The sequence below is a fragment of the Condylostylus longicornis genome, unplaced genomic scaffold, assembly GCF_029603195.1.
Source record: "Condylostylus longicornis isolate FDR11 unplaced genomic scaffold, ASM2960319v2 ptg000048l, whole genome shotgun sequence".
NCBI lineage: Eukaryota > Metazoa > Arthropoda > Insecta > Diptera > Dolichopodidae > Condylostylus > Condylostylus longicornis.
This window is the reverse complement of record NW_026578017.1, coordinates 10,413,730-10,431,823: the sequence shown is the minus strand read 5'-3', so window position 1 is coordinate 10,431,823 and position 18,094 is coordinate 10,413,730.

Sequence of the window (18,094 nt, the reverse complement as noted above, 5' to 3'; positions counted from 1 at the left end):
TTTATTTTAATTTAAGCCTCAATTTAAGAGTTTCTATTCTAAGATTATGAAATATTCGGTAATAATGTATTATGAAAAATTTATTCTCAAAAATTAATTCGGCTCTGTCGAGAGTTTGAATGTGTAGGCGACTTTTGCATATTGTTATTCAAATCAAGCCTAGGTTTTCAATTTTCAAGAAGAATCAATTGATATTTTGAAAAAGTCTACAACGAAATATTAAACGTATGTATATGTATGTGTATATAAAATAAATTTGTTTACTTGTGTAATAGAAATAATTATGTAAGTGTAGTATTTATACCTTGCATCTTAATGAAGGTTTGTTTATTATAGCTTTGTTTGTTTGTAGGGTCGGACGATATCCAAAAAACTAATAAAGAAAATACTACCAGAATTTCATAAATTGTTCCTTTTCACCCAAGGAAGACTGCTGCTGTAATTTTATCGATGGCGTCTATCCTATTGTAATCCCAACAAGGGTTTGGGTAGCTGCCAAATAATTCTAAAAGTTTACATTAAATTATTCAAAAAGTAGTTCAATTTCTATATATAACATATAATTAGTTGATAAATGACTAAAAATCTACCAGAATAATTGAGTTTGAGACATTAAAATTATCGTTAAGTTTCATTTTACCGTCCCATGACTTTCTTTAAGAAAGAAAATTTCACATTGGAATTAAATTACGAATTTAATGTCACAGAGTCATTCACTGTATTCTATTTGACTATATTAAAAATTTTTGTTTTTATTCTTAACTTTCTGTTGTGGCAATAAATGTGTTCCAAAAATTTAGGTAGGCACATTTTAATTTAGTAATGTTTGTTTACAAAACAAAATTATTTATATGCACACAGATTTACATACATATATGTATAACATTAACCGAAAATATGTAGAGCACGCAGCCAAAAACATCTTGCTGTTTTATTAACTTATAAAAATATTATTAATTTCTTAGTGCTAGCTACGAACCAATGACCTGTTAAATTAATTCAAATGAGCTACTGTTATGGTAAATCGAACATTATCTATAATTATAGAAAAAAATAATAAAATTACTTCCTAATTTTCTGCACCAAAATTAATTAATATTTGTTATACAAATTTGTGTATAACAAAAATAGGGAAAATAGGTTTTAAACAATAATACCTTAAATAATTTGACATTAAAAGTGAAGTATACAGAAATTAATATCAAGGTCATGTTGTTTTTGTAAAAATAATTTTAAATAAATTTACAACAACTACAAAATACATTACACTATTATGAATGACAGCTCAACGGAATTGAAAAAAAGTGTCATTTATCATGACACTTCTTTTACTTCTTAATTTTGGTTTACACCTTTTCTGTATTGTTATTTTCATCTGGCACATTCAACAAACAATTACGTGTAGGTACAAATACACATTTACACAAAATGAATTTAAAAATTTTATTTCACAGTTAATAGACCTCAAAAATACAATAATGACAAATAATACAAAAACAAATATGTAAATTAACAAATCCAAATCTGTCAAAAGTAGGAATTTAGGACAACAATTTTTTTTTTCATTTTCAATTCTTATTATGAGCCTATAACAAATATTTGATCAATCAATATAAAAACGATCAATTGCTTTGCAATAAAAATAACAAAAAAAAAATTTACATAAATTCTACATAAATTGACACACTCAAGAATTGTACGTATTTACATACGAAAATGTATGGAGTACAAACACACACATACATACTTATAAAAATAAAAATCGTAATAGCAGCAGCAACTTTGTGAATAATTATTTTTTTCAGTGAATAGTGGAAATGTTAAAAAGAAAAGAAAAGTTAAAATTCCGATTTCATTTACAAAAACAACTTCCAGTATAACAAAGCGATTCATATACGTACATTATGTACATACATATATTATGTTATGTGTGCATGTAGCACATAATATGTGTTTTCTTTTGGATTCAATTTTCATTTACAATTTCTATTAAAATTGAAATACAGGTGAGTTTATTAGGTTCACAGATTTGTTTTGCTAATCCTACGCAAATTTCTCAGAACTAGATTGTTATTTTTCTTAGCTCTGTAGAAAATTATAATAGCTGTGAGATTTAGGAGTTTAGATCTTCGAATAAATATTTTACGATATTCGAATATCGTCGATGTTATAACAGTATTAAACTTTTAGGCAACATAGATGAACTTTTATAGAGCTATAATAGGAAACAGTGTCAGTATAAGTTCAGTTTATTCAGGTTTTAATTTTCTATATTTTAATGTTGGAACACAAAAATGAAAATTCCATGAGCTTATTAAAAAAATTCAAATTCTTATCTGTTTAGTTTGTTTCATACGCTTTAATTCGTTACGATATATGTATTTCGTCTCAGTTTCAAGAAAAGTAATTCTACCTTATTGTCGAACTTACGTACTATTTTAATATTTTTAACTTAATGGATTATTTTAATTTTTTCAGCTAATATTGAAAACCATCTTCCCTCAATGGTCAAGAGAGAATTTTTAATTTTTTACACAAACACAATAAGAATTAGCACGTTGCCCGATATTCTGAGAAAATAATTTGGCAAGTACAGAATCATAGTATTAGTATTTACTTGTACATAAAACAAAATATAACATTATTCTTCTAACTGCAGTCTTGCCATAATGTAGAAATTGTCTAAGGCACTATAGGCTCGGAACATTGCAAGGATGTTCTTTCAATTAAAGAGACCTGCGTTCAAGTTTTATAACCATACATCTCTGATTTTACTAAGCTCTTCAAAATTTATGTTCAAACACATTTAATAATTTAAAAAAACGAAATTTTTCAAAAAAAGTTTTGCTAAACATGCTATATACAGAAATTGAGAACACAGTAAATTTATTATGTACATACAAATACGTACATACGAATGAATATGTATAAAATAATAGTCTTGAGTAATGTGAAATATTGAACATATTTTTTTACTAATATCTGTAAAAAATTTTAATATGGACTTATTCATATTTCTGAGACTTATTTTATTGTGTTTCTCATATATAAAGCATTACAAACTTTTAAACAGCCCAACATAATATAATTATAATAATAGGCTTTTTTTCGAAAAATGCGAGATACATGAATATTATAAAATGATTTACAAAATATTAAAAAGTCAAATTTATTATGATGAGAGTTTTAAGCGATTGTTTTTCTTTTGTGTTACAACTAGTAAGTATTACCAAAAAAAAAATATATGATTTTGACATAAAAACATAAAGCTAAATTTGATATTTATCTTCAAAAAAACATACTTTTTTTTTATCTGAAAACAAGAGAATATTTTTAAAATTTAATATATGTGTAAGATTATGCCTATATAGGATTGTATTACCCATATAGACTAGCGTATAAATGATGTTATTTTGTTTACATGTGAGCACAGTTGCATTTTAAAACGAATTATGCAACATAGAGTAAAAATGTACTAAAATCTTGCACAAAATAAAAGTTATTTTATATTCAGTTTTAATGTTAGTCTATTTCAAATATCTTTATAGTAGATCACAAATTAAATTAATCTATGCCTACAGTTCAATATGGAACTTCGGGTATTTATTGAAAAATGAGGCAATTTATCGATAAATTGCCAAATTATATGCTATTTATAAGCTTATCGTATGTGGAGAAAAAATAAATTATAAAAATATCTCATTTTGTGGCCAGCATATAATCGACAGCACTTTTATTTTATTATGAATAAACGGAGGCTCAATAGATGTATTTTTATTTTCGTTTATCTAGAAAATTATAAATTTGGTTCTTAACTTTGATAGAGGCTTATTTATTGAGATCGGATTCACCTGAAAAGTTTCTTAGCTAGTATTTTGACAAAAATAAATCATAAATATTATATTTTAAGAGATTCCCTTAATTATTTTTTTGAATAAATGATTAGCAATATAAAATTGACTTGGTTGAAAAAGAAAATGTGATTTCCAAATCTTGTTATATCTGGTTTAATAAAATATTAAATTGCAAAGAAACTGATTTATTATTTCTTCGCATAATATAACAAAAATCAACAATCGGCTTGTAGTAAAGGTCCAATTGTTAAGTCTTGACACCCCTTAAAAGTTAAAATGTTTTTAATCGAAATAGAGACACACGAGTCTGAGACAGTCAGCCTTGGAGGCAGACAGATAGATTAATGTTTCGTTAAAAACGTTCTCTTACGTTTCTCTTTTGAGTAATGCATTTCTGTCTGAAATTCGACATTAGTGCGATTCGATGCAATCAAAATACCTCCCTTATTGTAAACAATATAGTTGCTGAAAAAATAAAAAGATTTATATATGTAAGTTTATTTAAAAACAATTAATTAACTCGAAATTAGCATTACTTTAGAGATATTTCTTGGTGCCTGTATTTATTAGAGCTATTGTTTAGAGAGTTTATATTTAAGGTGTTTATTCCAGATTTGGGTAAGAAATAAATAAAATTTTGTTTATAAGAAAACTTTGAAGATAACTATGTATGTAAGCTGTTTAACATTTGAGGATAAATTTTATACGTGTATGTGACCCTATTTTTCGTATATACGGATTTGAACGATACGAATGTATTATTAAATTTATTATACTATTTACAAGCTGTATATGATTTTAGTTTAATAGCTCATTAACAATTTAAATTTTAAAATTAAAATTGTTATTTATAAAAGTTCATTGTTTATACTCAAACGCTGCAGTTTTATGCAACATTCTTGAATGATGCACACTCTCTTTTTATATTTTATTATGGTTGATTTATGTGTGTGTGTGTGTGTACGTAGCTAATATTATGATTATCAAATGTGCATATGTAAGTAATTATGGTTATATTAATATTCATAAAAATAAAAATAAAATTTTATTTTTTTTATGGCAATGTGAATATTTTACTGCTGTTGCTGCTTACTGCTGCTTAAATTGCTAAATTATTTTAAAGATGAGACAATGTTTTTTCTTCATCTTAAATACAACTTGAAAAAAATTTAAGACGTGAGAGGAACATTACAGGAGTGTAAAATTTTTTTAAATTTTTAATTTTGGACTCGTTAAACATGTTTCTACGGTATATCGGGGCAGTTGTATGCATGTGTATACAGAATTCATTTTTGTACACAATTGAACAAATAATATTTATTTCGGTAGAAGTACAGGTCTTCGATTTGAGAAATGGTTTTATATTCACCTTTTGGAAAAAGTTATAGGAAAAATCAGTTGCAATAATTTTACATTCTTTTATTTATTTTAATGTTTTCTATAATTATTTTGTATATTCATACATAATATATAATGTGCATATCATATATACCAATTATTTAGTAAATACAGAGTTTTTGTCAGGGGGAAATTTAGAAAATTTTAGTTTATCTTGTAAAATATTTTAATCTTAGAAATTAATCCGATATTATAATAAAATAATCTGCATTATGTTAAGTTTCGCCTCGAATAATTTAATAAATCTAATATTGACTTTTAATAAAAGAAGCATATCTAGAATATACCTCTTTTTAGATAAATTTAAAGTTTAGATTTTCATCAGTCTATGGAGCTTTTTACACTTTATTTGGTGCTTTTTTCCCGTTCTCATTCATTAAACGAGAAGTTCGTGCATGGAATGGTTCAAATGGAAGTATTTAAATTGATTTGTCGGAATAAAATTTGTCGGACCCCTCCCTTCATTAATTTAATAACGCAATTTTCTCAATTATATTTGTAATAAGAGGGCTTTTCCTTGCTTAAAAACACAATTAATATTCGATTTTTCTCCAAAACGCTTATAATTTATATGGCGATTGTTCAATTCAGATAATTTTTGCACAGAAATTTAAGCACAAAGTCGACTAGTAACTATAAAAAAATAATAATTGTAAATCATCCTATATAGTTTTGATGAAATCCTAATAAGCAATCTTTTATTTTATCTAATAATTTTTCAAATAAAAAACTATCAGTAATATTAAAAATTATTTTATTTAGCAGACATTTGAAAAATAATTCGTCAAAAAACAAGTATCCTCTCTATACTATCTTCTACATAACCAATATTATAGCGCCACTTCAGAGATATAAAACTGTAATGAAGACAATTGCAATTATGTGGACAGAAGTTAAAAAAAAAAAACAACAAAAAATTTATTTTACCTTTCACTTCTTGCTATTTTTTAACTTTATCGTTTTAATATGTGAAATAAAAATATTGTAAAAGTAAAAAACCAAAAGATGAGCATTGAAAAGTGCATACAGAGAAGATGCGAAAACAGGTTGCGTTTTTACTTTATTTGGAGAGTGAAACAATTGAATAAGAGATTGGGGAAAAAAGCAAAAGTTGCATTTTTTTGACAAAACTGTTTTTTTTATGTTCTTTATTTATTTATGACAATCTGGTTTTCATTTTATTTAATTTTTTGTAAAAATCTTTTCCTTTTTTATACAAGTACAAATTATTTTGAGGAATATTCTAAGATTGCCGCTCAGTTTTTACCACTTAAGAAGAATGCAACGAATATAATTTATATGAGATTTCAATTTTACTCTACATCTTGTTTAGTTACAAATTTTACAAATTTTTGAAAAATTTCAGATGTTTATCTGAAATGTTGTTTCAGATGTTTCGATATTTCAGAGTTGGGTAAGTCAACATTATTCATTTATAAAATTTGACGAATACGCCTTCCCAATCTACTATATTGTATACAACACTATACAGCAGCGCAGTACTCTGACAGAAAATATGTTTTTCAATTTATTTTATTAATTCCAGATTTTTCGTTTGTACATTTTATAACATATTTTTGGTCATCTGCGTATTCGCTAAGAAAATGTTGAATTAAGTATAACAGGTTTATTGCATAATCAGGTTTTTTTAAAGTTCCAATCTTAAATTTTTTTAATTTTGTCAGTACGATAAAGATGTGTCTATTTTGGTATTATTTAGCATCTTACTTTGGTCTCAGGATCTTAAAAACTTTAGGGATTTTAAGATCAGCATATTCTCGTTACGGAAGATTTTCTCTTGTTTCAAACTTAGAAAGTCACATTCAATGTCACATTCACTCAGTTTTCACTTTCTTCAAACTTAGCAGACATTTGCTTGAAAAAACACAATTGTTGATATTTCGAAATATTAATTAATAATTCATTCCAAAATTCTTAATTGTTTAGCGAATTTTAATTAGCAATTCATAAGGACATGACAATGCCGAGTTCATAAACCAGCTCTAACTTCAATAGTTTCAATCAAAGCAGTTTTGAATTTGCCAAATAGAATTTTTTTAATTTGATTCTCTTTAAAACTTCGTAATTTCCTTTAGGTTTAAATTCCACTCTTTAAAATTTTTTTAAGAAATCATATGCATAATTAAACAGGTTTAATTGCGAAATTGGATCGGCATTTAGCTTAATATAATGTCAACTGAACTTAGCTTAATATAATGTAACTGAAGCTGTTGTAAATAATTCTCATATGGTTTTTATATGCCAGTCAAGGTGTGGTTTCTACAAGCTTATTTCGTTATGTAGGTATAATAATGCATCCGAAAGTCGGTGAGACTACAAGCATTCTTAAATTTTATAATTTTAATTTAGCGGCAATTTTCTCTCAAGTTTTGATTACTTTTACTTTTCTCATATTCTTTTTTACTCGTATTTGCAAAAACTTTTAATTGTGAATTGATTGTTTTTTTTTATCCAATCTTTTTTCCTGGTGTGCTACTTAAATGAAACTAAAAATTTTAAAGATTCGAAAATCTTTTTCAACATTAAGTTTTAATAAAATTTTAATATTTTTAGTTGTGATTATGCAACGTGTTTATAGAATTTGATTTATTCTGTAAGTTAGATATGAACGTATCCAATGCTAAAAAAACTGATTTGAGATTGCATAGACGTTGAATTTTTCTCAAATACCCCAACATAAATTTTTATAGTAATAAACTGGGTAGTTGATAACATTTTTAGATAAGTGGCAGTTTATAGCTTTTTATGCACACTTAACTTGCTTTTTATAATTATGTGTTATGCAATTTTTCTTCTTGAATATTAGAAATTTCGCACTTGATATTATCCTGAAAATAATTGAAAAACGATTTCTGATCACTGAATATTTGAATAACTCACAACACACCGGGTTATTTTGTATAATTTTATTGCTTAATTTTGAATAAAAGTAATGCATGTAATTGGTTACTAATGACAATTACTAGAAAGTCAACTTTAAGTAAACATTCATCTTGCAATTCATCAAATCTCACACTAAATTTGTTTTTCAATAATATCTATACCACTATAATGGTAGAAGCACATTACTCGTGTATACTCGATATTTTTAACAAAATTTTTTGTGTCTACTATTCTAGTATTTGTGTGCCTTCATGAATATTTGATGTTCCAATTCTTAAATTTCTAAAATATCTTTAGGCATTTATGTTATTTATTTAACATAAATGGCTGTAATGATTGGATCAACTATGTGTCCAAATTGTTACTTATCTATGAACAGGTATTTTATCTGCTTTGAAGCGGAGCAATTCATGCCAATTGAAGACTAGACTGACAATAATTAAAAGTATTTCTAAAATGTGGTAAGAATATAGCCCATATGCCAAAATTAAATATTGATTTGTTTTTAAATTATGCTTTTCTTCCCCACACGAGACCTTCCGTATTTGTGTATAATTTAAAAATATGGCACTTTTTTATTGTTAAGTTGCGTAAGAAATCTCTTTTCTACAACAAAATGTAATTATGGTCAAAAAAACTAATAATTTATAAGCGAACGTTTTACTTTAATTAAAATTAAAGTGAAGGAACAAAAAATATTTCGTACGTTTCTCTTTTGCATCTGCGAAAATTTACTTGTAAAATTAATTGTTAACCATTAAAAAATTTTGAAAGTTTTCATTAAGTCCAGGATAAAAATTGTTGCTTAAGTAACAAAATTTAAATTTAAGGACAAAAATATGATGCGGTCAACACATAATGGACAGCATTGCCAATTTTCTATAAGAAATATTCCAATAAATCCCAAAGAGATCGAAAAGATTATGAAAATTAATTTAATAGGCTTATTTCAAACTTTAAGAAAAGTAATAAGCTTCTTTTTGACATACTTCCAAAATAGCAAATTTGGTTCTTAGTACACAATTTATCATCTAGTGTAAATTTTATTCTCTAGTCTAGAGTCTAATTTTCCTGGAGTATTTGTCAAATAGGATATTTTTAGGAATTCCATTGATTATTTCCTAAGATGGTCGAAAATTTAAGATCACCCCCTAATTTTGTCAATTATTTTGTTGTGAGAAGAAAGTTGTTTAAAGAAATGATTACAAAAATTCGTGTTAGATGTCTTCTTGTTACACAGTCTGTTAATCAGTTAATCTTTATTCACTCATTTTATTTATATTTTATTTATACATAATTACTTTTTCTAAATGGTTGGAATTAGAAAATGGTTTTGTGGCCAGAAAAAACAAACCTAGAAACAAAATATCTATTTGTTTTTTTGTTTTTCTTATTAAAGGAAAACACAATCAACAAACCAGAAAAAAACCCCTAACCAAAATTGTTGTCGACTAACTTTAAGTTGCGTAACTCATAATAACGATTGTCTTATAAAGCAACACCTATCGTTATACATGCATACATATATGTATATATATGTACCATTATTAATAAACCACATATACTATGTAATTTTACTATTTTGTTACTATTATGTTTGTTGTTATCTCAATTAATTTTTTTGACTAAACATGACAGAAACTTCATCGACCACTAACATATTCTCTGATTAAAATCCAAGGCTCTTTCTATAATTTTTGATGCTCTACTGAATTAATTTATTGATTACCGACCGACAATCGGCCGAAAATGATTCATAAAAATTATATATAAAGAAATTGTGTGTACATACATAAGGTACCAATACAAAATTTCCTTTTATTACTCACATACGTTTACAGTTGCGTTGCAGCTGGTGGTGACCGCTTGATGATTTTTCATGCTTCAATGTTTTTTCTTGTTGGGGTTTTTTTTTTACAAGCAAAAGCGTCAAATTTTCATTTGGTTATTTTTATTGTTTTTTGGTGCTTCTTGTCTGTTTTTTATGCTTTTAAAATTACCAAGTTTTCATCTTAATGATTGTTTTTTGTTTTGTGTCTCTTACATCTCTCTTATTACAATTTTGAACTGAATGGATATTAAGTTATTGTTACATAATATGCTATAATATAATATTGTTATATCAGTATGTATTATATATATAATACAGTAAGTATTAGTTTGAGTGGTTGTTAAATTCTTAATGTTACTGTACTATGGTGGAATAACAGTCCACTATAATTTAAGGAAAAAACTATAACAATATAATATGAAGGAGTATGTGTATCACACTAAGGTTAATATTTTTCTTAACAAGCAAATTTAAGTAAAAAACAAACACTATAGCCAGAAATGAACTGAGTGTTGCCATTCAACATTTGGTATGTACAATATAAAACAAGTTAGATTATTGCCAGTAATATTCGGATCAGTTATGTGAATTTTGTCTCAATCTACACTAGTGAACTTGGAAATTGAAATTTAACCAACATTTGCATAATTCTTTCTATACTTACGTTTTATTAATTCTTTTCTATACTTACGGGTCCCCGGACGCAGTGGGGTTCCGGGTAACTGCAAGGCGGACGAGCTTTCGAGGCATGGAACTACTCTGGAGATTCCACCTGAAAAGGGAGCTTGGGCATGCCTCTAAGAACCCCAGGGCTGCTGCTGCGAGTAACGTGTAACGCGACAAGGAATTTGTGATGGATCTCTCTCAGAAGGGAGGATATCAGTGCTGTGGTAGCGATTCTAACGGGCCATTGACTGATCAGCGAACATGCAAGGAGAATGGGCCGCCCCACAAACGATCTTTGTAGGAGTTGCTGTGACGAGGGGTAGGAGGAAACGGTGACCCACCTTCTATGCCCATGTCCGGCACTGGCTTTGAATAGGTATAGCTATAATAAACCTACCTCAAAATTCTATTGAGTGCGTGGAAAAAATTTAGTGAACGTTGCAATCATATTTTGGGAACGGTCATCGAAATTGTTGCTCAAAATCGGTGAACAAAATTATCTAGCGAACAAGAATTTTATTTATGAGCTCGTTCAATTTTGCAAATTAAAGATTTGAACAACAAAAGTTAACATACCTTTTCCCTACTGTTCTTTTTTGAAGTATACACCCTATACAAAACATTCATTTGTCCCATTTCTTTTCTTAATCATATGAATGTGTGTAAGAAGAGTTGCTATTTTAAATTGTATGATTTGATTTACTCAAAAGCAGTTATTAGTTTTTTATTTTGCTTTTCCTTTTCATAAGTATATGTACATTATATTGTATAAAATTTTAAAATTAGTATATATAGAGAAAGATAAACAGTTTTATATAACATTTTGTTGTAATAAAATTATTATAGCAGAACTGTATTGAATCGCACGATATATAGGACGCACTCTTCCAAATTGTTATTAAATTACATAGGTAATGGGAAAAACAAAATCTGTACAATATATATATATATGTATGTATATATTTCATAGTTTTTACAGTGTTTTTTAAAATTGTTATTTAACTTTTTAAGTCCCAATAATTTAAAAGAGAAAAATTTCTACAAAAAATGTACATATAAAATTTTTTACTATTAAAATTAATTAACAATTTAACAAAATTATTGTATGCAATTTGATTGATCAGAAATGTTCGCTCTTTTCGAATTAATTGAACATATTTTGATATTAAAAATGTATAACAGTTTTTAATGCATAATTGTTTGGAGAAACACTTATTCTTGTTATGCTTTTATAAGTAAATTTTATACAATGTAAGAAAATTAAACACTTATGTTAACATAATAGTTACATATGTTAAAGTAAATTGTTCATTGTAACATGTACAGTAGGTTAAATACAAATGTTATTTTTAAATCATTCAAATTGAATATAAGTGAAATGTTATTTTAAAAATTACTTGAAAATTATTACAATTAATTTTCAACTTAAATTTTAAATACAATTTTCGAATGAAAGTAAATTTGTTTTTGCTGCCATCCTGCAATATTATAACCGTTATACGAATGATTTAAGGAAATAGGTGTGCTACAATACTCGTATTTTAATAACATGTTAAAGATTATTTTATTGTTATGTAATGCATTTCTGTGCGAATTTGCCATAATAATAATATGAAACTGGTCCAAAATTATATTTTTGAAAACTTAATTATGTTGCACTTAATATTACGTTTTGCTAAAAAATTTTAATGGTATTGCAATAAAATCTTATGATTCATGTAATGGCGGGAATTACAATAAAATTTAACAGACATATATAAACCTACTGTTAAAAATATGATATTTTGTTACGTAAGTGAAAAGTTTTTATTTAAGATAATTTATTTTATCGAATATACAGGCGGTTATTATGAGGGACTTAAAATTTTGAATTACATTTAGTACACACATATTGCTTTTTGTGTATTAAAAGGGTTACAATTAAATAGGTTATTTGAATTGTTTAACATAATTTGTATTGTAATTTACTACATATTAAGAATAAGTTTCGTCATTTGAGTATGAATTTGTTCCAATTGGAAATTTTTGACTTTTCGAGATTGCAAAATGCAAAATTTCAGAACCTTTTACTTACTTTTCATTAGCTTTATTAGTTCTTGACGGATTCAGTAACGATTTTGTACCATATACACAATTTTGTTAAATTAATTTATAATTAATTTTAAAGTTCATTTTATGGGAATGAACTAAATAATATACTAACAGTAAAATGATATGTTACGAAATTAATTTTTTTTCTCAAGTGCTCAATCTTTCATTTTATACTAGTATTTTCAAAAGTTAAAATTCGCCATTCAATATGAAGGTGAAGTATTGACATATGACTGACATTATTGACATATGATGTAGATTGACATATATTTATTTTTAATTTGCAAATTTAGTTTCGGAATTTTGGAAACTTAATTGATATTTTACCACTATTATGTTTCTCTAAATCATTGTATTAGCATATTATTTAAGGAAGGATACAGGTATGCCAAAAACTAGGCAAACAAATATTACATAAAAGCTATAATTTTGAATAGTGTTTGTCATGAAATTAATGTTATATCTGACCAGTTTGCTATCTATCATGTTTACAATATTTAGTGCTGCCATTGTATTACCGGTGCGATGTAAAAATGTTTATTTTGAAAAAATTGTCAATTTATTTTGCTAGTTTCTCAAATTAAAATTTTATTCTGCCATTTATCAATATCCATTGCATATTAAGATCAAATTGAAACTATTTATGAACCCAAATTTAAGCGATTACATACATAACTACGTAAAATAATTTAATATGTAAAACTTATTTTCATCAAATATGCAATTTTAACACTTAATTAGAAAAAACTCTGGAAGCTAATTTTTGCATTTAAGTGACAAATTTGTACGCTAAATTAAAAAAAAATACACGCATATGAAATTGTGTTTAAAATCCCATTTTTGAAAAAATTCATAATAAATTTTTATTGTAATTAAAATAATTTTTTTTTTATGAAATTATGTAACTTGGATTAATTGCATTTATTTTTTTCTTCCTCTTTTTAATAAATTCCGCGATTATAAGCTAATAGTAAATTTAATCACCGTTACGCCAAACAAAAATTCTATAAGATTACATAATAAAAATTTTAAATATATGCGAAAGATTAGTTTAACCAATAATCTTATGGATAAATGCATTTTCTACCTGTGTGTAATGAGTTACCTGTAATGCGATTTTACAGGATTTTTTAATTTATTGACAACATAACGTTTAAATCATCGTACAATTTAATAGTTAATTTATTTTTTCGTAATACTTAAACAATTTAATAATTTTTAACTCCTATATCAGATGCTATAAAAAATTATTACTAGTTATTGGTGTATGAAAAAAGTTAAAGGAATGGTGAGAAAATTTATGTAATTTAATCATTTATAGCTAGTTCATAAATGCTTTTTAATTCTTCTTAACGTGATTTTAATTACATTAAACTAATAATAGTTATTAATGCAAGTTAAATTTAAAATTGCTTGGTTGAGTTTTCAATAGGTGCAATTAAATTACATGTAGATTGAATTAATTAATTGTTTAATTAAAAAGTTAGTGCAAAAGGTGAAGAAGTTCATTAAATACAATATCTGCATTAATTTAATAAATATTAATAAAATTGAAGAAATTGGAACCAGAAAAACCTACTTAATTTTGTAATAAATGATTTATGAATATTTCATAATATGCATGTTTAATTAAAAATTGGGTTAAATTTAATTTTATTTGTGCGATATGTGCATTGTACTTGGTTTATGTTTTGTGTAAGCTTAATGTACCATAAGAAATAAATTATATAATAAGGATTTTATATTTTTTGTTTACGGAGTGTAATCAATTACAATATGAACTTTATGAAATAAAATTAATTATTTAATTAAATATTTTTACTATTTTGTAAACCTTAAAAAATTTCTTAATAAAGTTTAGTGCACTAAGTTAATTAATTAATTTTTTTAAGGCTGCTATTATGTAATTGAAAAATACTATACTTTTACTATATTTTTAATGAAATTATTTGAGAGACGAAGCTTTATAAAAATTGAACAAAAAGATGACAAAACGCACTAATTGTGCACTTAGATATCATTAAATTCCAACTGATTCATAAAGCTCTGAATAAATCACTATTATAGGAATAACTGTTCTGTTTTTACCATAATTCAACTAACTTCAATAAAATATTAAGCTGTTAATAGCAAAGTTCTGTATTAAATTTATCTAAATCAATGGATAAAATTTTATTGCATAATCGGGAATGTAATGGAAATAATAATTGTTAAGCACACTTTAACCGAATAAATTTAACGTAATAATCAGTGCTGTATGAAATAGATTTTGGTATAAGTTTTTGTACTAGAATTTGCTTAGTTCTCCAGAATTCACTAAACATAATGCTAATTTTTTTTTAAAAATGAATATTATCATTTTTCGAATAATTTGATCCGGAACTTAATGACTTTTTTGGCTATATGTAGAAAAATAAATGTATACAAGCAAGTTTAGAGAGTCTCTGGAATGAGTGCCTGTCATCTTATGAGTGTTATTTTTTTCTACTAACGATTGAACAAGATGATTTTTTTTTTGAACGAAAAAGTGAATGGATTACAATATTCATAATGTTTTCTCATTTATTTCTTTTTTCTCAATACTCATAATATTTTCTGTCCTTTACCAAGGCACCTTATGTGCATTTTATCAAATATTTTAAAAAATATTTACTTAATTCTTAATTAATTATAAATTTTTTTTTAATTTCAGGTATGTACGAAATTACATGGAGTTTAAAAATGTGAATTAAGGTATTTAAAAACTTATGACTATGAGTAAGGAACTAGTTAGGGCTACAATACTTATATTTTTCATTAAATAAGACGATACATATTTTTATAAAAGTTTGAAAAATTTTGAAAAGTGGCGTAAGCCACAAAGTGGGTAATGCCACTTTACTTTTGAAAAATCAGAAAATTTTTACTTTTGTGAAAAATAATTATGAAAAAAACTAATTCGGAACTGGAATACCACTGATTCTAGAAGATGTATATAACCGATTGCAGCAAAAAAAAATTTTTTTTTTATTTGTGGCTTACGCCACTCTGCTTCTGAAACCCTCATATATAATTCTGGATTAAATTAAAAAAAAATAAAAATGTAAATAAATGAAGTTGGATCAAACCAATGAATTGTAAAAAACGGACTTCCCCCTTGAGCAAGTGGAAGTGCCACTTTTAAAGACAGTTTACCAAATTATCTAAATTACTCGCCAAAATTTATTATTTTATTGAAAAATGTTCAAAGCACAATGGTTTAAAAACCGTCTCATTAAACTAGTCAGTTAAAATAAATAATTATAGTTTTTGATGGCATTAAAGAGTTTAAAAAAAACGGGTAAAGAAAAGCAATCGGTTTTTGTTATGTATTGTTTTTTTTTTCGAATAATGCCCATGCAGCAGTACAAAAAACTGCAGTCAAATTTCAATACCTTTTTTTTATTAAAACAGAAAACATTTAAAAAATTTAATTTATTTGAAATTTAATCCAAATTTTCGTAATCGATTTCCATATTTTTTATAATCTCCTTAATCTTTCTATTAAATCTTCCCATTTTGTTTTGCAAATATTTCTTTCTGTAATTATCATTGACTTTGGAATCATTTAATTTTAAAATTTAAAACGTTTTAAATGTTTTGTTTTTTGTTTCCCGTTATCTTTGTTTTTTACATATTTGTATAATAATTTCATAAGTTTTTTATTTATTTTTGTTTTTACTTTCCCCATATTAATAAAAAAAATTATAATATTTCACTTTCGATATGAATTTTTTTCTACCATGAATAGCTATAGCTATCATCCAATTTCTATTCAAGATATTTATGAGAAAATTAATAATAAACAAAAAATATTTCAATTCAAATGTCAATCAAATTTTAACACACACACGAACACTATATCAAAAAGAAAAAAGCACGTCATAGGTGTAGGTATGTACATAATAAGAAAATTACAAAAATATGGGTTATACGACATTGTTCACTCACACAAACACAATATACGTTTAACAGCAACAAAAAATAAATGTCATTAACAAATAAAATTCAAATATCGAACAAAAACAATAAAGGTGACAATTAAAATATCTTTTGCAATCAATTTTTCTGTGCACAATTTATGCAAAACAATGCAAAACAATAAACCACTTTGCATAGCAACTTATGACAAAAATCATTATTCTTCAAAACAATTTGATAAAATGAAAATTTTTTGCATATTGAAAAAATAACATTTACCGTAATTAAAAAATAAAATCAAAAACAAAAATCAAAAATTGAAATCGTAAATAATAAATTTAAATAGGATCACCAATTCACAATTGATTTGATCCCAATCAAAGAAAGTGAAAGCTGTGCATGTAATTTAATCTATTGCTCTCATAACAATGAAGATTTGATCTTATTGACTTTTTCGATTATATTTGAAAAAAAAAAAAATCCAATCTTTTTTGAATTTTGAACATAAAGTGGTTATAAGCTGGTGGTTATTCAAATAAATACTAAAATAATGTACGAGCACAATGTTAAAATTTAATTCACAATTCTATTACTAAATCAGTATAAATGTAAGCTTTCGGCCATTTACTTAAAATACTATGCTATTAAAGAATCAAATAGGCAAAAGGTGATTTATTTAAATAAATCCAATTGATTTTCAAATTTTATGAAAATTCCAATTTTGAGGAAAAAAAAGCAGATTAAAAAAATTTGCATATTTGCATTGATTTGATTTTTGTACAGGTGCACACAACACATAAGTGCTTAATACAAATTTACTCGTATTATGTCAGTTTGATATTTGTTTGAAAATATTTTATTTCATTTTCAATAAAATAATCTCCGATAATATTTGAAAACAATGCTTTTATATGAATGTATGTATGAAAAATATTGGATGACATATTGAAATTATAATAATGATTGATATGAGTGTTTCATTTTTTGAAGAATTTATATAGAAGGAAGTAGATTTTGTTGACAAATTTGTGTAAGAGGGTATTTGTATAACTGAAATAAAAATACATACAGTAATATAGTAAAGATAATATTATGATAAAGACTACTTGTAAAATTCCATACAAGATTTTAAGAGTCTAACTTGTACTATCATTATGTGATTTTGGTGGATTCCTCTATACTTTTACTAGCTTCAGTTGTAGCTTGAAAATTAGTAACTATAGCAGGTTCTTTGCAAAACAATAAAATAATATTTCAAATATTTGTTATTTATTTCGTCGTCAATTTGACGAAATAGAGACAAAAAAATAGGAGAAAACAATTTTTTAGGTAAAAGAAGATGAGGAGAGTTGACTGTATGAACCTTTATACATCTGTAAATTTTCTATTCTAAAAGAATAAGAGTATTTGT